We start from the raw sequence: 23,207 nt of genomic DNA, 5'->3' as shown, positions 1-23,207 counted from the left end.
ATCACCTCACATGTGTCAGAATTGATATCATTAATAAATCAACAAACAACAAATGTTGGTGAGAATGTAGGGAAAAGGAAACCCTCGTGCACTATTGTAGGATTGCAAATTGCTGCAGCCACTATGGAAAACAGTATGAAAATTCCTCAAAAAATTAAAGCTAGAACTACCATATGACCCAGCAATCCCACTTCTGAGTATTTATCTGAAGAAACACAAAACACTAATTGGAAAAGACATATGCATTCCTATGTCACTGCAGCATTATTTACAATAACCAAGATATGAAAGGAACCTTAGTGTCCATTGATAGACAAATAGATAAAGAAAATGTGGCATATATACAATGAAATATTACTCAGTCATAATACAAGAATGAAATGCCTTTTGCGACAACATGGATGGACCTAGAGGGTATGCTAAGTGAAATAAGTCAGAAAAAGAAAGACAAATACCATATGATCTCAGTTATATGTGGAATCCGAAAAACAAAGTAACAAACAAAACAGAAACAAATTCATAGATGCAGAGAATAAATTGATAGTCACCAGATTTCAGGGGGCCTGGGAGGATGAGTGAAAAAGGTGAAAGGAATTACGAAGTACAAATTGCCATTTATAAAAATAGTGACTGGGATGCTAATGTATTTAACTTATCCAAGACCACATAAGTAGTACATGGCTGAGCTGGGAACAACTCCCAGACATTTGGGGTCAGAGCCTGAGTTCTTAACAATCACCAAATACTGCATCAAATCTAGTTGATGGCATCAGTGAAACTTTCTCTGAAAAAGAATAGATTTAAGAGATAAAGAGAGGGGGCAGCCAGATGGCTCAGTTGGTTAAAGTGTGAGCTCTGAAAAACAGGGTTGCCAGTTCAATTCCCAAAAGGGACAGTGAGTTGCACCCTGCACAACTAGATTGACGATAACGAGCTGCCACTGAGCTTCCGGAGGGGTGGCCAGATGGCTCAGTTGGTTAGAGCATGAGCTCTGAACAACAGGGTTGCCAGTTCGATTCCCACATGGGCCCGTGAGCTGCACCCCACAACTTGATTGAAGACAACAAGCTGCCACTGAGCTGCCAGAGGGCAGACCGGATGGCTCAGTTGGTTAGAGCATGAGCTCTGAACAACAAGGTTGCCAGTTCAATTCCCTCATGGGATGGTGGGCTGCACCCCCTGCAACTAAAGATTGAAAAATGGTGACTGGACTTGGAGCTAGGCTGTGCCTTCCACAGCTAGATTGAAGGACAATGACTTGGAGCTGATGGGCCCTGGAGAAACACACTGTTCCCCAACATTCCCCAATAAAGTTTATTAAAAAAGAAAAAAAGAGAAAGAGAAAGTATATGACTATGATTAACCTATAGAACTAATTAGAAATTACCCCATAGGCAATGGGGTCATTTATTTTAGGCAGTGTAAATATTATATGCAAAGGCTGTGGAGTGGAAAAAGGTTCCAGTCAAGATGACAGAGCAGGTAAATGCTGTGCTTACCTTCTCTCATGACCACATCAAAATCACAACTAAACTACAAAACAATCATCATTGAGAATTGCCTGAAATCTTGCTGAACCAAAGCTCTACAACTACAGAAATACAGAAGAAGCCACCTTGAGACTGGTAGGAGGGGCAGAGACGCAGAACAGGCTGGTCCCTAAACCTCGTGTGACCATTAAAAATTGGGAGGGATATCTTGGCTGCGGAGGTACCCCTGGAGGAACAAGGGGTTCCAGCCCCTCCCCAGCCCAGGGTTTCAGTGCAGGGAGAGAAGTCCCTCAAAATATCTGGTTGTGAAAACCAGCAGAGATTGTGGCTGAGTGAGATGAAGTGTGACTGCACTCCTAGGCATTCCTCTTTAAGGGACCTCACACGAACTTAATCACCAATGGAATCACTGGCTCTGAGTTCCAATATTGGGGCAGCATCTGGAAAGGCAACAGGGACATATGGTGGGGAACTGAATTATCTGGCTTCAGGACAGGGGCTGGAGGGGCAGCTTTCTCCCAGCTGGAGGAGCTGGCAGAGGCCATTGTTTCTTTGTTGAGCCCTCCCCCTTCTCAGCATGCAGACACAGGCAGACACTGTATCTGAGTCTTCATCAAGCTGGCTAACTTCATTTGTTCACCACACCCTGGTGATTCTGAGACCCTGCCCCACCCAACATTCCAGCACACCCAAGCCATTTCCAGTGGCTTTTTGTACAAACTGCCTACCCTAACTCATGCTGCAGACTTTCCTACGGTCTCTCAAAGGTTTGAGGAACCCAGACAAGCAGCATCTGGCTTGAGCATGTCCTGTACCTCTGGCTGAGCAGCCCTAAGCCCAGCACTACTGGCAGCCAGCCTTCGTTCATGACTTGGCCTCTTGAGGTACTTCCAATCACTGCATGGGGGGCAGCCATCTGTGGATTGCTTTGTGGCTCTTGCTGAGTGGCCCCAGGTTCAGCATGGGTTGCAGCTGAACTTGAACTGCAGCAGGTTCCCTTCCAGGTAGCCCTGGGGTTGGCACACCTAGTGAGCAGCTTACAAATGAGCTGGAGAATCACACAGCCACCTCCCAGGACAACACACCCAAGGGACAGATTGGGTAGGCACCAGAACCCTAATGAGGCAGATCCCACTCTGTAGGGTCAACCCCTGTGCCATAGCTCCTCCACTGTAGTCACTGCCAGTCCTCACAACTAATGAGCCCAAGGATCAATCCCTCCCATTGATATGCAAATAGCAACCAAGGCTCAATTACAACAGGAAATCATACACAACCCATACCTGGAGCACATGGCTCAGGTGACCAGAAAGACTGCTACTGAGCCCCACGGCACACCTACTACATAAGGCCACTCTACTAAGACCGGAAGACATAGCAGCCCTACCTAATACATAGAAACAAACACAGGGAGGCAGCCAAAATGGGGAGACAAAGAAACCTGTCTCAAATAAAAGAACAAAACAAGGCTCCAAAAAAAGGACCAAACAAAATGGAGACAATCTATCAGATGCAGAAAACACTGGTTATAAAGATGCTCAATGATCTCAGGGAGACCTTCAACAAAGAGATAGATGTTAAACCATATTTAGGCCAGGAGCAGAAACCCTATCTTAAAAGCCATCTTGTCTTCATCTTGTCTTGCTTTATCTCCTAGGGGCCTATGATCAGTGGACCTGGACGGGCCTGGGTGGTCTGGATGGCGACCTGGGTCCGGAGTATGGAGCTGGAGGGCTTGGTCATGCCCTGAAACCCTTTGTCAATGAAAACCCCCTGAAGCATTAAAAGGGAACACAGCCTTGTTTACCCCCTCTTATAAAACTCCATACCCCTCTTTGCTCGGGGAGGTTATGGTCTTTTCTAGCTTGACCTCCCACAGCTCAAACACGCCAAATAAATTCTAATAGACCAATTTTGGTCTCCTGCGACTCATTCCTCTGTCCATGCCTAACAATAGGAAACATAAAAATGGAGATAGAAAACATGAAAAAGAACCAGTCAAAAATAAAGACTACAATAACAAAAATGAAGACTACATTACAGGGAATCAACAGTAGATTAGATGAAGCAGAGGATCAAAACAGTGATTTAGAAGACAAGGTAGCAGAAAACACCCAATCAGAACAGCAAAAAGAAAAAAGAACTCAAAAAATGAGGAGAGTTTAAAGGGCCTCTGGAACATCAAGCATACCAACGTTCACATTATAGGGGTAACAGAAGGAGAAGAAAGAGAGCAAAGAATTGAAAACCTATTTGAAGAAATAATGACAGAAAACTTCCCTAACCTGGCAAAAGAAATAGATATTCAAGCCCAGGAAGCAGAGAGAGTCCCAAACAAGATGAACCCAAAGAGCCCTACATATCATAATTAAAATGCCAAAGGTTAAAGACAAAGAGGGAATCTTAAAAGCAGCAAGAGAAAAGCAGTTAGTTGCCTACAAGGGAGCTCCCATAAGACCAGCAGCTGATTTCTCAACAGAAACTTTGCAGGCCAGAAGGGATTGGTAGGAAATATTTAAAGTGACAGAAAGCAAGTACCTACAACCAAGAATACTCTACCCAGCAAAGCTATCGTTTAGAATTGAAGGACAGATAAAGAGCTTCCCAGACAAGAAAAAGCTAAAGGACTTCATCACCACCAAACCAGTATTACAAAGAATCTTAGAGGGACTTCTTTAAGATAAAAAAATTAAAATATATAAAATATGAATCATAAAATGGCAATAACTACATATCTATCAACAATTACTTTCAATGTAAAATGGATTAAATGCTCCAATCAAAAGATAGGGGGACTGAATGGATAAGAAAACAAGACCCTTACATACGCTGCCTATAAGAGATTCATTTTAGATTGAAAGATGCGCACAGACTGAAAGTAAAGGGATAGAAAAAGCTATTTCATGAAAATGGAAATAAACAAACATACAAAAAGCTAGGGTCGCAATATTTATATCAGACAAAATTTAGTATTTTAATCAAAGATTATAACAACAGACAAAGAAGGACCCAGTAATCCCACTTCGGGGTATTTATCTGAAGAAACCCAAAATACTACTTCGAGGGGTTGTGCTCATCCATATGTTCATTGCAGCATTATTTACAATAGCCAAGATATGAAGGCAACTTGGGTGTCCCTGAATAGATGAATAAATAAAGAAGACATGGTACATATATACAATGGAATATTACTCAGCCATAAAAAATAATGAAATCTTGCCATCTGTTACAACATGGATGGACCTAGAGGGTACTGTGCTGAGTGTAGTAAGTCAGACAGTGAATGACAAATGTCATATGATTTCACTTATAAGTGAAATCTAAAGAACAAAATAAACAAATAAATGAAACAAAAACAAACTCGTAGATACCGAGAACATTTTGATGGCTGCCAGATGGGAGGGGATTTGGGGTGAGTGAAAAAGGGGAAGGGATGAAGAAGCACAAATTGATTGTTACACAGTAGTCATGGGGATGTAGGGTACAGCATAAGGAATATAGTCAGTAATATTGTAATAACAATGTATAGTGTCAGATGGATTCTACTAGATGTATTGGAGTTATAGGTGGAAGGGGGGGTTGAGGGCAGGGTGAAAAAGGTGAAGGGATTGAGAAATACAAATTGGTAGTTATAAAATAGTCATGGGGAAGTAAAGCATAGGGAATATAATCAATAATATGGTAATAACTATGTATAATGCTAAGTGGGTACTAGTCAAGGGGATCACTGTAAATTATACAAATGTCTAAACACTATGCTGTACACTTGAAATTAATATAAACTAATATTGAATGTCAACTGTAATTGAAAAATTAGAAAGGAGGGGAAGATAAAAGGGAATAAGAGGTCAAAGTCCTAGGTATAAAACAAATAAGTCTTGGGCATGTACTGTACAGCATAGGAAATATAGCCAACAATATTGTGATAGGATGGTATGGTGTCAGATGGTTGCTACACTTATCATGGTGATCACTTCTTCAGCATAGGGAATATAATCAATAATATAGTAATAACTATGTATAGTGCCAGGTGGGTACTGTTAAATAACTGATGTACTACTGAAACTAATATAATATTGCATATTAGCTATATTTTAATAAAAATATTTTTTTAAAAGGGCTGTGGGGTAAAAGAGAATGAGGTATTCAGAAGAATTTAAAGGAAAAAACAGCTGGATTTTAGATAGCAACAGAGTATGATGCAAGATAAAGCTGGATAGATTTAAGCTCATTGGAGCATCTCTTTGAATAACGCACACTCTTAAAAGCCTATTCCTCTAGGTACTTCTTTCCAACCCTATGTTTACTGCTATTTATCTACATCTTGGTTTTTTGTTGTTGTTGTTATTAGTTTCAGATGTACAAAAGAACATTGTGATTAGACAGTGACACAACTCACAAAATGATAAACCCAGCAAGTCTACTACCCGTCTGACACCGTACATAACTATTACAATACCATTGACTATACTCCTCATGCTGCACTTTACATCCCATGACTATATATCTTTTAAATTATAGTTGACATTCAATATTATTTTATATTAGTTTCAGGTGTACAGCATATTGAGAAAGTGATTCCCCCAATAAATCTAGTACCCATTTTCCTCATAATGTGGTTATTGTGAGGATAAAGAGTTAATGCATATAAAATGCTTTGACTAGTGTTGGAACATAGCTAAAATTAAATCATAGTTAATTATTATTACATATCAATAATCTTTATATTGAGAGCACAATTATCTTCTTCTTGTAATACCTAGAAAAATTATAATTGTGATTCTTTGGTTGGATAATTTGGTTTCTCTCTACCTCATCCACCAGCCTTTAATCTCCATGAAGGCAAGTACTATGGATGCTCTTAGTCACCATTATATCACAGGGTCCTGTTAAATGATTAAATTTATTAATACATAAATGAATTACTTTTTTAAAAGTCCCTGGGATGTAAAATACAGCACAGGGAATGTAGCTAATAATATTGTACTATGTATGGTGTCAGATGGGTTATAGACTTATCGAGGTGATCACTTCACAAGTTATACGAGGTGTGATCAAACAATATGGTGAATGTTTAAATTTAAAAAAATTATTACAGTAAAATCACAATTATGATCACAAAATATGGTGAATGCTGCTGCTGAGTGCCATCCAACAGAAAGGCAGGGATCTTCAATACGGGAAGTGAGGCATCAAACCTTAGTAACAGTATTTGACAAGTTTCAATCGTGTAGTCAGTCTGGTGTGAGCTACGGTTGAGAGAAGGTTTGTTTTAAAATGTCCCGTAAATCATTTATCACGAACAATGAAATGGGCAAATGGTTTCATTCTCCATCATGACCATGCTCTGTGTCACACATCACTTCTGGTACAGCAATTTCTGTCAAAAAAAACATGACCGTGTGTCCTCATCCACCTTATTCACCAGATCTGGCACCTTGCGACTTCTGGCTCTTTCCCAATGTCAAAATGATCATGAAAATGGAAACATTTTGTATTGACTCAGGACATCGAGGCAGCCACAACAGTGCAACTAAAGATACTCACAAAAGAGTATTTCCAGAACTGCTTCACAAAGTGGCAAGAGTGATGGATTAAGTGTGTTCGAAGCGAGAGGGAGTATTTTGAGGGGGATTAATGGCAATGTGTCTTCTACTGTAATAATTTGTTTTTAACTTAAACATTCACTGTATTTTTTTGTCATACCTCATATAAATGTCTAACCGCTATGTTACATACATGAAACTAATATAATATTGTAGGTCCACTGTAATTAAAAAATAAATAAAACAACAATGTATCAACAACTTTGAAAAAACAAGCAAAATCTTCTGTTAAACCTGTCACTGTGAATTTTCTTACTGTTTCTTTTTCTTCTCCTGCAGCTTCCTTTTCTCTTGCTGATTTTCAGCTATGTGTTCCTATTCCACTTCCAACACCTTCTCATCTGTCAGTTCCTTAGGCACCACCTCTAGGAGCCCCTCATTCATACCCAGGTTTAAATTGTTTGCCATCTTCACCAGCCTGTTGAGTTTCGTAACATCCTCATCCTTGGCAAATCCTTTGAAGTCATGAATGAACTGCTTAAGTGTCTTCTTCCAGATGCCATTCATATATTCCTTAGTGACATCACTCCAAGGCCAAGCAAGTGTCTTGATGCAATCATAGATGTAATTCTTCCAAAGCTGCATCAATGTCTTCTTCGGTTGCAGCAGTAGTCTGGGAAAAAGTCCTATAACACTTAGATCCATTGATCGGATCAAAGAGCTGGTGTTTAAAGGGAGAAACACCACTTTGGTATTAGGATGAAGACCACCAACAAAAGGAAGACGCCTGGGAGCATTATCAACAATAGGAAAAATCTTGAAAGGCATGTTATTCTCCCAAGAGCACTTCTCCATTTCTCTGGCACAGCAATTCAGGATTGGAAGAGAAACTGGGTCATCCAGGACTTCCTATTGCTCCTGTAGGACACGGACAGTATGTGCTCACTGACATGCTTGAAGGCCTGGGGGTTCTCACTGTGCCAGATTACAAAAGATTTCAATTGTGGCCTGCGACATTTCCCTCTCACAAGACTGTTATCCTGTTCTTTTTTTGGGGGAAGGGGTGGGAATATTGGGGAATAGTATGTTTTTCCAGGACCCATCAGCTCCAAGTCAAGTCATTGTTTTCAAACTAGTTGTTGAGGGCGCAGCTCACTGGCGATATGGGAATTGAACTGGCGACTTTGTTGTTAAGAGCACTGCACTCTAGCCAACTGAGCCAACTGGCCACCCTGTTATCCTGTTCTTAAAAGCCTTGAAACCTGGCATTGACTTGACTTCCTTACTGGATGAAAGTACTTTCAGGCATTCATTTCTAGAATAGAGATGTTTCATCCATATTAAATATTTTCTCTGGCAAATCATTTTCCTCCACAATCAGCTTATCTAGAGTTTCCAAAAATTCTTCCTCTGCCTTCACATCAGCATTCCCAGGCTCACCACTCACTTTCACATTATGTAATAAATGATGATTTTTGAATCATTGAAACCACCCAGAACTAACAGTAAGTCCAACATTGTGGTTGAGCCCAGTCTTTTCTTTCAACATCAGAAAGAAACTTTTTGCTTTGGCTGTGGTTATCTTAATGCTGAGAGGGATCTCTAACATGTCTGCTCTTCAATCCAAGTTATTAGAAGTTTCTCCATGTCTGATATAGTCCCTTCTCAAATTTGTATTAGTCTTGTTGCCTTCAATGAAGCAAATCCTTTAACAGCTTCCATCACTTTGTTCTTGTTGTTCAAGATCATAGCTATGGTGTGGGACATGCCTGATTGATGAGCAATAACCATCATTGATTTTTTTACCTTCATAGACTTAATCACTTTTAATTTTGTTTTCAGGTTAATCACTCAACATGGCCTCTTACTGGCAACAGTAGCGGTGGATTTTGCATGCTTAGGGGTCATGATGAACAAAACAACATGAGATTAAATCAAGCACAAGAGAAAATGATGCAATCAAGACACTAGATGCATGAGGCTGTTGCCAGCATAACGCAGCATCACTGTTTTACAGAAAACTTTTTTATAAGTAGAAAGAGGACACTCCAAAATAACTTAAAAAGTGTAGTAAATACATAAACCAGTAACATAGTTTATTGTCATTATCAAGCGTACTGTACTGTACATAATTGTATTGCTGTACTTGTATGCAACTGGCAGCACAGGTTTGTTTCCACCAGCATCACCACAAACATGTGAGTAATGAGTTGCACTATGACGTTATGATGGCTACGATGTCACTAGACAATAGGGACTTTTTACCCCGATTATAATCTTATGGGACCACTGTAGTCTATGCAGTCTGTCTACTGAAACAGTTATGCTATGCATGACTGTAATATTATTTAAAGCCTTAAAATTGATGACTGTTATATACACATAAAGGACATTTTTATGCCTTCTATTTCCCAGTCATTGCATTTTTTGCCTTAAAATTCTACTTTCTCTGGCTTTTAAAAAATGTTTCATTTACTTCATATGTCTTTGCCTATCCCCTTATTTTTTAACCACTTGAAACCATTTCCCTTTGAGTGTTTTATAAAAACATTCACATTTACTATAATTACTAGTATGATTGAGCTACTGTAATCTTTTATACTTTATATAGTTTTTGTTCCTTTTTATTTTCTTGTGTTTTTGCTACATTTTTCCTTGCTCTTTCTCTCTCTAGTTACTTAAAACTTTTCATCCAGCTTTTATTCTACTAGTGGATAGATACTTATTTTTAAATCTCTTAAATTTATTAACATCAAGAATAAAACCATAGCTATTGACAAGAAAATGAAAATTTTAACTTTTCTCCTTCCCAGTTTTTGTCAAATTGTGATTTTAAAAAACCCGTTAATAATTATGAAATCTTTATTATACATAATGGTAAGAATTGTTTTTATCTTTTTTCTTGAGTTTCATATCATATCAATTACAATTATTTAGTTTATATAATTTTATTTAGTTCTATTTATTTACTCTTCTTTGACTTTATTTCTATACTACATTTTTTGAGGTCTTTATTTTGATTTATTTCTCAGCTGGCAGTATTATTTCCTAAAGTAATATTTTCAAAGTGGTTTTTTGGAAAAGTCTTCCCACCTCCTACCCCCCTGTGCGGACAGAGTCCCAGAGAGCAGTTTCCAGGCTCTCCGCCTCACGTGGCTCGGTAGCAGATGGCCATCATCTGTGATTAGTTGGCCAGATGGCACATTGCTAAGCTTTGTCAGCAGAGAGCACTAAAGGGATGCGAGGAAGAGGAACCTACCTTCCCCAAGATCCAGGAAACTTCAGTCTTCTGCTGCAGCACTTGCTACACAGCTGCTCCTTGTGGAGGGTGTTGAGTAGAGAGGCAGCTGAGTTTTCTTGGTTATCACTGGTTCTCTCAGCTTTGGGTCCTTATGCTTCTGATGAAAAAATTTCAGTCATTATATACGTTTACCGACAGAGGGCGCCATTTTCACACAGATAAGTGTTTTCCCTTTACTAATCTGAACCAGATTTCATCAAGGCAGCCCAGTTTGGTAGGGAAGATCAGTTACATGGCAGAGCAGGCCTACGAAAGTGACTTAAATGGGCACAGATAAAAGGAGAGGACAGAACAGAGAGAAATACCGAGTCAAGCTGGTGGGAAAGCTTCCTGAGAAGTGAGCCTTCAGCTGGCCGAGGATGAATCTATGGAGTGAAGGGAAATAGAGTTACCAGGGGAAGCCACCACCCTAGGCTAGGTGATCATGGCGTGGGCAATGCAATGGTAGTGAGGGTGACTAAAGGAGGGTATGAAGGACACCAAAGAGGGAAGCAGGACTATGAATCCAGCCAAGGGGTCTTAGGAGAACACTGGGCCCACTGACACAGGGCAGGAGTAAGGAGGGACTGACAGAGCTTTCTCCAATTGATTTGACTCTCACTATGTCTTCATCTGCAATGACCTTGCCCTACATAGCACCCTTTTACAGCGAGCCATAATTTTGCAGGATTTCTGCTCTGTGCAGATTCCAGAAACCAGTAAAATATTCAGAGATATTAATAGCATCAATCATTGTTGTTGTTTTCTTCCATTCTGAGTAGAGAAGGCAAGAAATAACCCACAGCTTTCTCTTGCCTCTGATCTAGAAGTCACACACTAATCTGAACAGGGAAAGTTTGATATAAGAAATATTAACTATTTTCAGGGAATTAACAACGCCATGGGCATAAACGGGAATGTTTAAAAATCTCCTAGGGCTGATGGAGAGTCCACAAAGAAGGAGCATGCTTGGAAGGGGAGGAGGCATCCTAAGGTTGGGGTTTAGCCCTTGGAGAAGTTGTGGTTGCAGCCCACTGGATGGCAGAGAAGTTCCCTGGGTCCATAGTTAGAGAGCCAAGGCTGGTGGGTAGAGGACTGCGGGCTGAGGCTACCAAATGGAAGCCTCTTGCTGGATGCTCACATAATTCCTCAGGAAGTTGCTTTTATGGGATGCTGCTGAATTCCTGGTGAAGCCACTTATGGCTACCTCAGAACTCAATGAGACGCTGCCCTGGGACAGTGCTACATGCTCGGCTTTCCAAGAAACCAGCTGAGTCACCTATGCTCTACATCAGGAATCTGACTCTGAGGGGGTTGAACTCAGGAAACCAGGCAGGATACTCACAGGACTAGCCGTGAAGGTGTCAGCAAGATGAAACTTGCTGTGAGGGAGCTTCATGGGGTGTTCAGAATCCTGGGACCAAGTAGGAAGGAAAGTGCAATGGAACCAGGAAGAGAAGGTTCCTCATCCTCCTGTCCCTTTAGTGCTCTCTATTGACAAAGCTTAGAACGTGCCATCTGGCAAGGGAGACATGTTCCAGGGATCTTACGAGCGTGGATTTGGAGCTGAAAGGCAACAAAGTGATAACTAGTACAAGATGTTGGTGCACTTTATTTCCACTTTGAAAATATTACCTTAGGAAATATTTCTGCCATCTGAGAAATAAATCAAAATAAAGACCTCAAAAAATGTAGTATAGAAAAAAAGGCAAAGAAGAATAAATAAATAGAAGTAAATAAAATTATATAAACTAAATAATTGTAATTAATATGATATGAAACTCAAGAAAAAAGATAAAAACAATTCTTACCATTATGTATAATAAAGATTTCATAATTATTACCTGGAGTTTTTATATCACAATTTGACAAAAACTGGGAAGGAGAAAAGTTAAAACTTTCACTTAACATAATATTGTCATTTTCTTGTCAATAGCTATGGTTTTATTCTTGATATTAATAAATTTAAGAGATTTAAAAATAAGTATCTATCCACTAGTAGAATAAAAGTTGAATGAAAAGTTTTAAGTAACTAGAGAGAGAAAGAGCAAGGAAAAATGTAGCAAAAACACAATAAAATAACCAAAGAACAAGACAAACAAATGAGAAACAAAAACTCATAGACACAGACAATAGTTTAGTGGTTACCAGAGGGTAAGGGGGGTGGGGGCTGGGAGATGAGGGTAAGGGGGATCAAATACATGGTGATGGAAGGAGAACTGACTCTGCGTGGTGAACACACAATGGGATTTATAGATGATGTAATACAGAATTGTATGCCTGAAATCTATGTAACTTTACTAACAATTGTCACCCAAAAAAACTTTAATTAAAAAAAACAAAACAAGAAAATAAAAAGGAACAAAAAATATATAAAGTATAAAATATTATAGTAGCTCAATCAGACTAGTAATTATAGTAAATGTGAATGTTTTTATAAAACACTCAAAGGGAAATGGTTTCAAGTGGTTAAAAAATAAGGGGATAGGCAAAGATATATGAAGTAAATGAAACATTTTTTAAAAGCCAGAGAAAGTAGAATTTTAAGGCAAAAAATGCAATGACTGGGAAATAGAAGGCATAAAAATGTCCTTTATGTGTATATAACAGTCATCAATTTTAAGGCTTTAAATAATATTACAGTCATAAGATTATAATCGGGGCCATGGATCCCGATCAAAATGGCGGCGTGCGGTGAGCCTCTGTAAAACTCCCCTAAAATTTACAACTAATTGAACAACTATAACTCCACAAAGAACTCCCTGCAGAGCAGACAGGCAAGACGACGAGGCCCACTATTGAATTCACCTAAAGGAGGGCAAATCACGCGAGCAGGGGAGGAGGGAAGGGAGAAGTGCGGAGACGGATCCACACAGGCGCAGGACGCAGACCTAGCTCAGTGCTCCAAGCTCGCTGCTTCCCGGAACTATCACAGCTGCAAGAGAGGGAAGAATTCGGACTGCAAGGGCTCCGCTTATGGCCCACAAGGCTGAGGGGGCAGCATATAACACGGCTGAACCCAATGCTCATGGCAGAGACCTCGGAGAAAAGACTGAGGGAAGAAGGCTGAAAACAGTGGTTTAAGTCCTCACTGCTGAGCAGAGAACGGAAGCCTTAGGCACTGAGACTAGTCGCCCCCTCCCTACCCTCCCAGAGCTCGCCATGCCCCCACCTGCCCGGTGCTAGAAGCGAAACAGTAGCAGTGTCAGATCAAAAGAATACAATATTTGCTGTTCTGAGAACTGTGGACCGCAGACACAAATTTGCAGCCCAACTAGTTCCAGCAAAGGGGAGGGAGCTGTGGAAGCAGGACTGGCTGTGGTGGTGGTCGCCGCCATTGCTCTGGGCCACCTCTCACAACTCACCCCGCCCCTGGTCCCACCTATCTGGGCGGATCCCTGCAGGTGTAAACAGAACTGCTGAAACATACGGGCTCTGAATCTGGTGCAGGAAGAGCTTTGGAACTTCAAAAGCTCTCCGCAACCCCACATGGACACTGCACCCTGTGACCCAGACAAACTCTTAACAGACGAGAAGCCTGTCTCCCAGGGAATCCCCCTGTGGGGACAGAGCCCCAGAGAGTAGTTTACAGGCTCTCGGCCTCATGTGGACAGGTGTTGGCTCAGGTAGTAAATGGCCATCAACTGTGATTGGATGGCCATCAGCTGTGGCTAGTTGGCCGTCAGCTGTAACCAGTGAGCCATTGGCCACTAATATAACTGCTGTGGCTATGCTAGCAAAGAAATGGGGGCTAGCAAGAAGTTGGTGGCTGAGCCTGCAAGAGGAGAGCCGAGGAGAGCCGAGGAGAGCTGAGGAGAGCCGAGAAGAGGAGCAGAGCCGAGGAGAGTGGAGGAGAGTCGTTGGTCGGTTGGCAGAAAAACGGACAGCAGGTCGCACGTCCAGTGAACCCAGCCTCCAGTGAGACCATAGTGGTATGACTCCCCTACCTATGGCTCCGTGGGTGTTCCTTTTTGGCCTCACCATATCCTGCGTTCTTTTTTTTTTTTTTTCTTCTTTTCCTTGCTTTATTGCATTGATTAAATCCTCCATTAAAATGATAAATAGAAGTTGTAAGTGCAAAAACCCTTAACTTTCTCCCAATTTTAAAGGAAAATAATTTAATATTTTATCATTGTGATGGTTCTGTAGATTTTTCATAGATGAGCATTGACAAAATGAGTAACTTCTTTATATCTTGTCTTCTGATGTTTTAAATGTTAAATCAGTGTTAAATTTTGTTAAATGCATTTACTGCAGTTATTGAGGTGACACTGAATCTACCAGTGCCTTAATTTCAGACTTTCAGCCTCCAGAACTGTGAGAAATGCATTTCTGCTTTTTTATATAGTCTGCTATAGCTGATCATAATTACTTAAACAGTAGCATAGGTAAGTCATTTACTCCTCTAAGTCTCAGTTCTATTTTCTATAGCATGTAGATAAAAATACCACCTATTTCAGAAGGTTGTTATGGGTACCAAATAGCATAATACAAATAGTGTTTAAATTAGGGTCCATGACATGTTTATCATCTCAAAATATTAGTTGATGTCATATGTATTATCTGAGAACTTGATTTTTACAATTAATAATATAGCCTGGACATTAATCATATTGTTACATAAACCTTGTGTGCCCAGAATAAAACCAAAAAATAAAATTTCAATAAATATTTACGAAATGAATGATTGCCAAAAATAACAGCTGCTTACAATTTCACAGTACGCCTGTATTTTAATTATGTAAACTCTTTTACTTGTCCACAGGTCCTTAGTTTATTCATAGTTTCATATTGTACTTGAGTTTGCAGTGATCCTTGGCTGAGCGTAAGGTAAGCACTGTACGAAAACCCAGAAGAAAGCTTTCTGCTCTAACAAGTCTTTGTCCATACCTATACCATGGGACTTGGCAGGATACTTCTTGGCTGAGTGAATGAATGAATGGTGGTGTCATTACTGAAAGCAAGGAGACTGGCAAGGAGAGATGATTTCAGGCAAGAGACCAAATTATGAGACTGTTGAAGGCATCCCCTCATTTTCAATAGCATGATGAGAGCCGTGCTAACTGCAGTCCATGCTTGCCAGCTCAGCCACCATCTTCTTGCTAGGCCCCATATATCCTGCGTTCTTATGTGGGGAGAGGGACCAGAGAACCCGCAGGCCGCCACGTACAACAAATGGACAAATGGCGCAGCGAGCAGGGTCTCCCGCACGACAAATGGCGCAGCGAGCAGGGTATGGCGCCGGCCAAGGCTCTCCGAGGGATGGTAGAGCAGTTTGTGCGTGTGAAAACGCAGTCTCAGGAGGCCCATGAGGAGCGACACTGGGAACGGGAGGCACGGTCTGCCTGGGAGACTCAAGCCTCCAGCTGGCACACCACCTTCTTGGCCATAGAAGGCATTGTCCTCCTTTTGTTGATCTGCTGTGGCCTTAGGATCCGAGGGTGGTGGACAGCTTACAAGGAGGCCTCCACCCACTCAGACACCTGGCATGGTGAGCAAGATTCTGACCAGGTAGGAATGGCGTCTGACTCTGGGCAGGAGTACATGTGGCCCCCACACAGTGTATGGTGTTCGGTGGCCACTGTTCTCAGGAGTTGGACCCCCAAGGAAAGGTGGGAGGACATGGAAGGCTCTCCGGCCAGTGTGGAGAAGACCCTGTGGGCTCTGGCTGAGCGGTTGCCGGAGGAGGAGAAGGCTACAGCCGGTCACGTGGGCTGGATGTTCCTCACGGCCTTGAGTCTCAACACAGAAAATGGGCTTCATGAAATGGCCCAGGTGCCTGACCAGGTGTCCCGGTTGGAAGCGCTAGAAGCCCAGGTCCGCCTGTTAGAACAGGGGCCCCAAGGTGGAGACTCTGAGGCAGAGGTGGAGGAAGCCAGTGGAGACAATGTAGCTCCCAAACCCCAAGCCCGGCCAATCTTGAAGCAAAGGGGAAAACGTGAGCAACCTTTGGGCCCCGGGGGTGTTGCTGCCGGCAACCCAGCTGTGACTGAGTTCACAACCTACGCCCCATACACTCCCACTGAGTTGCAGGAGCTGGGGAGGCGGTACAGACAGCGCCCTGGAGAGCCAGTCTTGGCTTGGCTATTACGTTTATGGGATGAGGGAGCAGACAACATTCTCTGCTCCCCAGGCGAGATGGAAAAGCTAGCCTTCGTGACAGTACCTCCATCCCTGCGACAAAGGTTACAGAACTGCCATAGGTTGGCCAACAACCAGGGCAACCATTCTCTAATGGCGTGGCTCACGGCTGTGGTACGCACAGTATGGGAACAGGCTGGCGAGCTGCCAGACACTGTGAGTCAATGGCAGTCATATACAGAACTTACGCAAATAATCCATGAAATGGGTATGAGACATGCTATTTTTAACCTCAACATGCAGGGCCCAGATGACGAGCTTTTTACTGCCAGCATGAGAGATCTGGTTTTGGATACTGCACCTGCGAGTGCTTTTGGATCCTTGGTTGCTATTCTTACACCGTATGTAGGGCGATGGATTCATGAAGTTACAACTGCCATGGCCACCCTAGGGGATGTTGAAAGCCGGAGGTGAAGGAAGTTAAGACAGGAGGTCCACACAGTTGAGACCTGGAAGCCCAAACCAAAGGTAAAGGGGCGAGGTCGCGAGCCTCAGAGACTAACACGCGCACAGATGTGGCGTGATCTCGTGGCAGCAGGGGTCGATAGGAAGAAAATAGACTGACAACCCAATGCACTCCTGCTGGAACTTTGGAAACAGTTGCGTCCGGAACAACAATTCCGGAGAAGCATAAAGGAGGAGTCTGGGAAAGCGCGACCCGTGTCCCTCCAGGACTTCATGCAGCCACTTGAGGCCGACTCCTTTCAGCTTGATTAGGGGTGGGGCCAAGGTACCCGGTCAGAGGGGACGAGCAGGGACCGGAGGCCCCACGTGGAACTGTCCATACATTGGTCCCCTGCGAATGTACAGAGGGTTTTGGCTCTAGTTGATACTGGCGCCGACTGCAGTCTCGTTTATGGGAACCCAGAACTGTTCCCTGGACCAGCAATCTGCATTGATGGCTACAAGGGAAAGACTGTGACTGTGAAAGCTGTTTCCTTACCACTGGGTATAGGAAGGCTCCCTCCTTGTACCTACAAGGTTTATGTCCCCCCCCCCCCGTTCCGGAGTATATTCTAGGGGTGGACGTGCTACATGGCCTCAGCTTACAGACGTCGGTAGGAGAGTTCCGTCTCCGGATCCCGGTGGTGAAAGCGGTGACACGCGGGCATGCTCACCACCCTCCTCAAGTGTTGCCACAGCCCTGGCGCATGGTTACAGTGCGACAGTACCGCCTGCCAGGAGGACAGGAGGAGAATGGTCGTACAATATTGGAATTGGAGAAGGCACATATTGTGAGGCCAACGCACAGTCCCTTTAACTCCCCAGCATGGCCTGTCAAGAAGCCAGATGGGACCTGGCGAATGACTGTGGACTATAGGGAGTTAAATAAGGTGATGCCACCCTTGCACGCTGCAGGGCCTTCAATTCATGATTTAATGGATCGTCTGACTGTCCGCCTGGGGACATATCACTATGTAACGGACTTGGCCCTGGCAGGTCAATAGCCCCCACTGTCGATGGTTGGGCCTGATAGCCCCATGGGGGGCCGGTTTGACTCATGATTTGCAAGTGACGCCAGGGGTGGTGGCTGAGTGGCCACCGCAAGTGACTGTAGTATACAGAGGTCCCGATACCGGGATGATTTTGCGAGGAAACTATGTGCTCTCACTATGGCCTATTATGGGGTCCCCTGTTCTGTACATGTTGAAACTATGCAAGGGACCCCAAGCACTGCCATAAAGGTCTGGTACCACAAACCGGGAAAGGTGCCAGTGGCAGCGACCCGCCTTTCCCAGGACAAAAAGCTAGCGTGTATCCTCCCAGATGGAAGGGATTTGCAATTGTTGGTTCCTAAGACTACCGTTTCTTTTCGTCCGTAGGTGTCAGTAGGCTAATATGGCACACGGACCCTCACAGAAGACGCTTGTTGCGTAGATTATGAAGCGAGACCCTGTAGGGGTGGAGTGTGGGGACAGAGCCCCAGAGAGTAGTTTACAGGCTCTCTGCCTCACGTGGAGAGGAGTTGGCTCAGGTAGTAAATGGCCATCAACTGTGATTGGATGGCCATCAGCTGTGGCTAGTTGGCCGTCAGCTGTAACCAGTGAGCCATTGGCCACTAATATAACTGCTGTGGCTACACTAGCAAAGAAATGGGAGCTAGCAAGAAGATGGTGGCTGAGCCTGCAAGAGGAGAGCCAAGGAGAGCCGAGGAGAGCCAAGAAGAGGAGCAGAGCTGAGGAGAGTGGAGGAGAGTCGTTGGTCGGTTGGCAGAAAAATGGACAGCAGGTCGCACATCCAGTGAACCCAGCCTCCAGTGAGACCATAGTGGTATGACTCCCCTACCTGTGGCTCCGTGGGTGTTCCTTTTTGGCCTCACCATATCCTGCGTTCTTGTGTGGGGAGCAGGAGCAGAGACCCCGCAGGCCGCCCCGCACAACAAATGGCGCAGCGAGCAGGGTCTCCCGCACGACACCCCCCATTGTGTGACAAGCTGGAATAGTGCAGAGAAAACATAGCACTACCGTGTGAGAGAGAAAACAAAAAGGCTGCAGTTGGAGTAAAAATAAAACATTCTACCAACAAGTACTGGAAAACAAAAGAAAGACCTCTTCCTATCAACCTGTTGCAGAACCACTCCTGTAGATGTCTAGGAAGAGAAATAATAAATCAGTAATTGCCATGAATAACCAGGGCAACAAGACAGCTCAGAAAGAAAGTGAAAAGTCTCCAGAAAAGGAACTTAAAGATATGGAAATATGTGACTTAAATGACAGAGAATTCAAGATTGCAGTTCTGAAAAAACTCAGCAAGATGCAAGAAAATACAGAAAGGCAGTTTAATGAACTCAGAAACACAATCAAAGAACACCATGAGCATTTTACGAAAGAAATTGAAATTTTAAAAAGAACCAAACAGAATTTCTGCAGATTAAGAACTCAATAGAAGAAATTAAGAATGAAATAACCAGCTTAGGTAGTAGAGTTGACCAGATGGAGGAAAGAATCAGTGACATCGAAGATAGAAACCTGGAAATGACACGGATGGAAGAAGAAAGAGACTTGAGACTTAAACGAAATGAAAGAACTCTACAAGAACTTTCTGACTCCATCAGAAAGAGCAATATAAGAATAATGGGCAGACCAGAAGAAGACGAAAGAGAGAAGGGAACAGAGAATATATTCAAATTGTCCATGAGAACTTCCCAAACTTGTGGACAGAAATGGATCCTCGAATCCAAGAAGCAACTAGAACACCTAATTACCTCAATCCCAACAGGCCTTCTCCAAGGCACATTGTATCGAAGCTGTCTAAAATCAATGACAAAGAAAGAATCCTCAAGGCAGCCAGGGAAAAGAAGACGGTAACCTACAAAGGAAAGCCCATTAGATTATCATCAGATTTTTCAGCAGAAACTCTATAAGCCAGGAGGGAGTGGAACCAAATATTCAAACTATTGAAAGAGAGAAATCATGAGCCAAGAATAATATATCCAGCAAAGATATCTTTTAGATATGAAGGAGGAATAAAGACCTTTCCAGACATACAGAAGCTGAGGAACTCATGAAACTCAACAACAAAAAAACAAACAACCCAATTGAAAAATGGGCAGAGGACCTGGAGAGACACTTCTCCAAAGAGGACATACAAATGGCAAATAGACATATGAAAAAATGCTCAACATCACTAATCATCAGAGAAACACAAACGAAAACCACAATGAGATATCACCTCACCCCAGTCAGAATGGCTATCATCAACAAGACAAACAGTAACAAGTGTTGGAGAGGCTGTGGAGAAAAAGGAACCCTCATACACTGTTGGTGGGAATGCAGACTGGTGCAGCCGCTATGGAAGGCAGTGTGGAGGTTCCTCAAAAAATTACGAATAGAATCATCATATGACCCACCAATCTCTTTCCTGGGTATCTACCCAAAAAATCTGAAAACATTTATAGATAAAGACACGTGTGCTCCAATGTTCATTGCAGCTTTATTTACGGTGGCCAATACATGGAAATAACCAAAATGTCCTTCGATAGATGAATGGATAAAGAAGTTGTGGTATATATACACAATGGAATACTATTAGGAGGTAAGAAAAGATGATATAGGAACATTTGTGACAACATGGATGGATCTTGAGAGTATAATACTAAGCGAAATAAATCAGACAGAAAAAGCAGAGAACCATATGATTTCACTGATGTGTGATATATAAACCAATAACAGCAAAAGGACAAGACAAACAAATGAGAAACAAAAACTCATAGACACAGACAATAGTTTAGTGGTTACCAGAGGGTAAGGGGGGTAGGGGGTGGGAGATGAGGGTAAAGGGGATCAAATATGTGGTGATGGAAGGAGAACTGACTCTGGGTGGTGAACACACAGTGGGATTTATAGATGATGTAATACAGAATTGTACACCTGAAATCTATGTAATTTTACTAACAATTGTCACCCCAATAAATAAATAAAAAAGATTATAATCGGGGTAAAAAGTCCCTATTGCCTAGTGACATCGTAGCCATCATAACGTCATAGTGCAACTCATTACTCACATGTTTGTGGTGATGCTGGTGGAAACAAACCTGTGCTGCCAGTTGCATACAAGTACAGCAATACAATTATGTACAGTACAGTACGCTTGATAATGACAATAAACTATGTTACTGGTTTATGTATTTACTACACTTTTTAAGTTATTTTGGAGTGTCCTCTTTCTACTTATAAAAAAGTTTTCTGTAAAACAGTAATGCCGCGTTATGCTGGCAACAGCCTCATGCATCTAGTGTCTTGATTGCATCATTTTCTCTTGTGCTTGATTTAATCTCATGTTGTTTTGTTCATCATGACCCCTAAGCATGCAAAATCCACCGCTACTGTTGCCAGTAAGAGGCCATGTTGAGTGATTAACCTGAAAACAAAATTAAAAGTGATTAAGTCTATGAAGGTAAAAAAATCAATGATGGTTATTTCTCATCAATCAGGCATGTCCCACACCATAGCTATGATCTTGAACAACAAGAACAAAGTGATGGAAGCTGTTAAAGGATTTGCTTCATTGAAGGCAACAAGACTAATACAAATTTGAGAAGGGACTATATCAGACATGGAGTGGGAACTCCCCTACTGGAGGGCCATTGCAGGCCTCTTCTCAGGAACCCCTAATTCCTATACCAGGACCCTTACCCACTAGGCACTTAGCCACCTTGCCCATTGTGTCTCTCTGGTGGCAAATCTACTGAACATCAGCAATCCTTTTGGCCCAGGTGCTCCCTGAGTGTGCCCGGAATACAGAAATGGAAGAATATGGCAAGAAGGGTGTCGTGTGGGAGACCCTGCTCGCCCACCATTTTTCAGGCGGGGTGGCCTGCGGGGTCTCTGCTCCCGCTCCCCACACAAGAATGCAGGATATGGTAAGGCCAAAAAGGAACACCCACGGAGCCATAGGTAGGGGAGTCATACCACTATGGTCTCACTGGAGGCTTGGCACACTGGATGCGCGACCTGCCGTCTGCCTTTCCGCCAACCGACCGACCGACGACCCTCCTCCACTCTCTCGACTCTGTTCCTCTTCTCTCTTCCGCTCTCCTCGGCTCTCCTCTTCCACTCTGCTCGGCTCTGCTCGGCTCCTCGGCAGTCCTCAGCTCTCCTCCGTAGCCGCAGCAGTTATACCAGTGGCCAATCGGCTAACCGGCCACAGCCGAAGGCCAATCAGCCACAGCCGACGGCCATCCACCACCCGAGCCAGCATCCTGCCACGTGAGGCCGAGAGCCTGTGAACTACTCTCTGGGGCTCTGTCTCCACAAGGGGGTCTTGGACGATGGAGATGAGAAGACACAATGAGATCTCCCTGTGGGGGTCCAGTGGTCCTCATGTCAGTCAGTGGGCATGTCTGCCTCCTCATTGGCTCTGCAGTGAAGGAAGCCTCAACTTACTGTGTGACCCTGGGAGAATCATTTCAACTCTCTGAGCCTCATTTCCTTCCACACTACAGGGAGATTGTAATGCAGGGTCTCTGGTCCCGCTCCCTGCACAAGAACGCGGGATATGGTGAGGCCAAAAAGGAGCACCAATGGAGACATGGATAGGGGGTTCATACCACTGTATTCTCAATGGTGGCTGGTTGAGACAGAAAAGCAAACATCTGCCAGTACCCCAACGAGGGGTCCTCCTGCACGCAAGTCTCACTGGCGGAAAGGGGAGACATAGGAAGTAGGATCAACACGATCCACAATCTGCCGGCCGCTTCTCTCCCAACCCACCAACCAACCAACAACCCCTGCCAGCGTAGCCAAAGCAGTTATATTACTGGCTAATGGCTAACCGGTAACAGCTGGCGGCTAACTAGTCACAGCTGATGGCAATCTACAACCTGAGTCAGCATCTTTCCACGTAACTGGAAACTGCTATCTGGGACTGTGTCCCCACAGAGGTAAATCCTGCCTTTGGGAGAATGAACTGAAGTAAATCTCTCTGGTTCCCTTGAATAAAACGAAAGAGGGAGACGTGGACTGTTCTTATTCAACTCTGTATCCCCAGAGGATCCAGGACAGTTTGTTTCCCCACCATATTTGAGATCACTCAAGCTGGTGTCGGTGTCCAGGCTCACCAGCAGGGGGAGCCAGGCCTTCATCTTGGTCCTTGAGCTGCCCTGGCTGAGAGCCCGGATGGGAGCTGGGAAAGTTGGGCAAGTTGGGCCTCAACAGGTGTTGCTCTGGGCAAGGTGTCTCTTGTAGCTCAGAAAAGATACCCAGTCCCAGAGGTCTAAAATAGCTGATTGTGTTTATTTTAAGCCAGTCA

At 43.3% G+C, this 23,207-nt stretch overlaps 1 long non-coding RNA gene across 3 annotated transcripts in view; it reads right to left on the bottom strand.

The window, feature by feature from the left end:
- Positions 1–23,207, bottom strand: part of LOC109438342 (uncharacterized) — an 84,919-nt gene that overhangs the window by 45,187 nt on the left and 16,525 nt on the right. For all 3 annotated transcript variants that reach the window (XR_012492846.1, XR_012492847.1, XR_012492845.1), the window contains exons 2-4: positions 11,662–11,882; positions 10,643–10,702; positions 10,296–10,434 (exon numbers count right to left, since the gene is read on the bottom strand). This is a non-coding gene — a long non-coding RNA (uncharacterized LOC109438342). The remainder of the gene's footprint in view (positions 1–10,295; positions 10,435–10,642; positions 10,703–11,661; positions 11,883–23,207) is intronic.

Source organism: Rhinolophus sinicus, linkage group LG17, assembly GCF_036562045.2.
Source record: "Rhinolophus sinicus isolate RSC01 linkage group LG17, ASM3656204v1, whole genome shotgun sequence".
In the NCBI taxonomy this organism is placed as follows: domain Eukaryota; kingdom Metazoa; phylum Chordata; class Mammalia; order Chiroptera; family Rhinolophidae; genus Rhinolophus; species Rhinolophus sinicus.
Note: the sequence above shows the minus strand (reverse complement) of the source record. Positions and strands in the feature narration are given on the sequence as shown.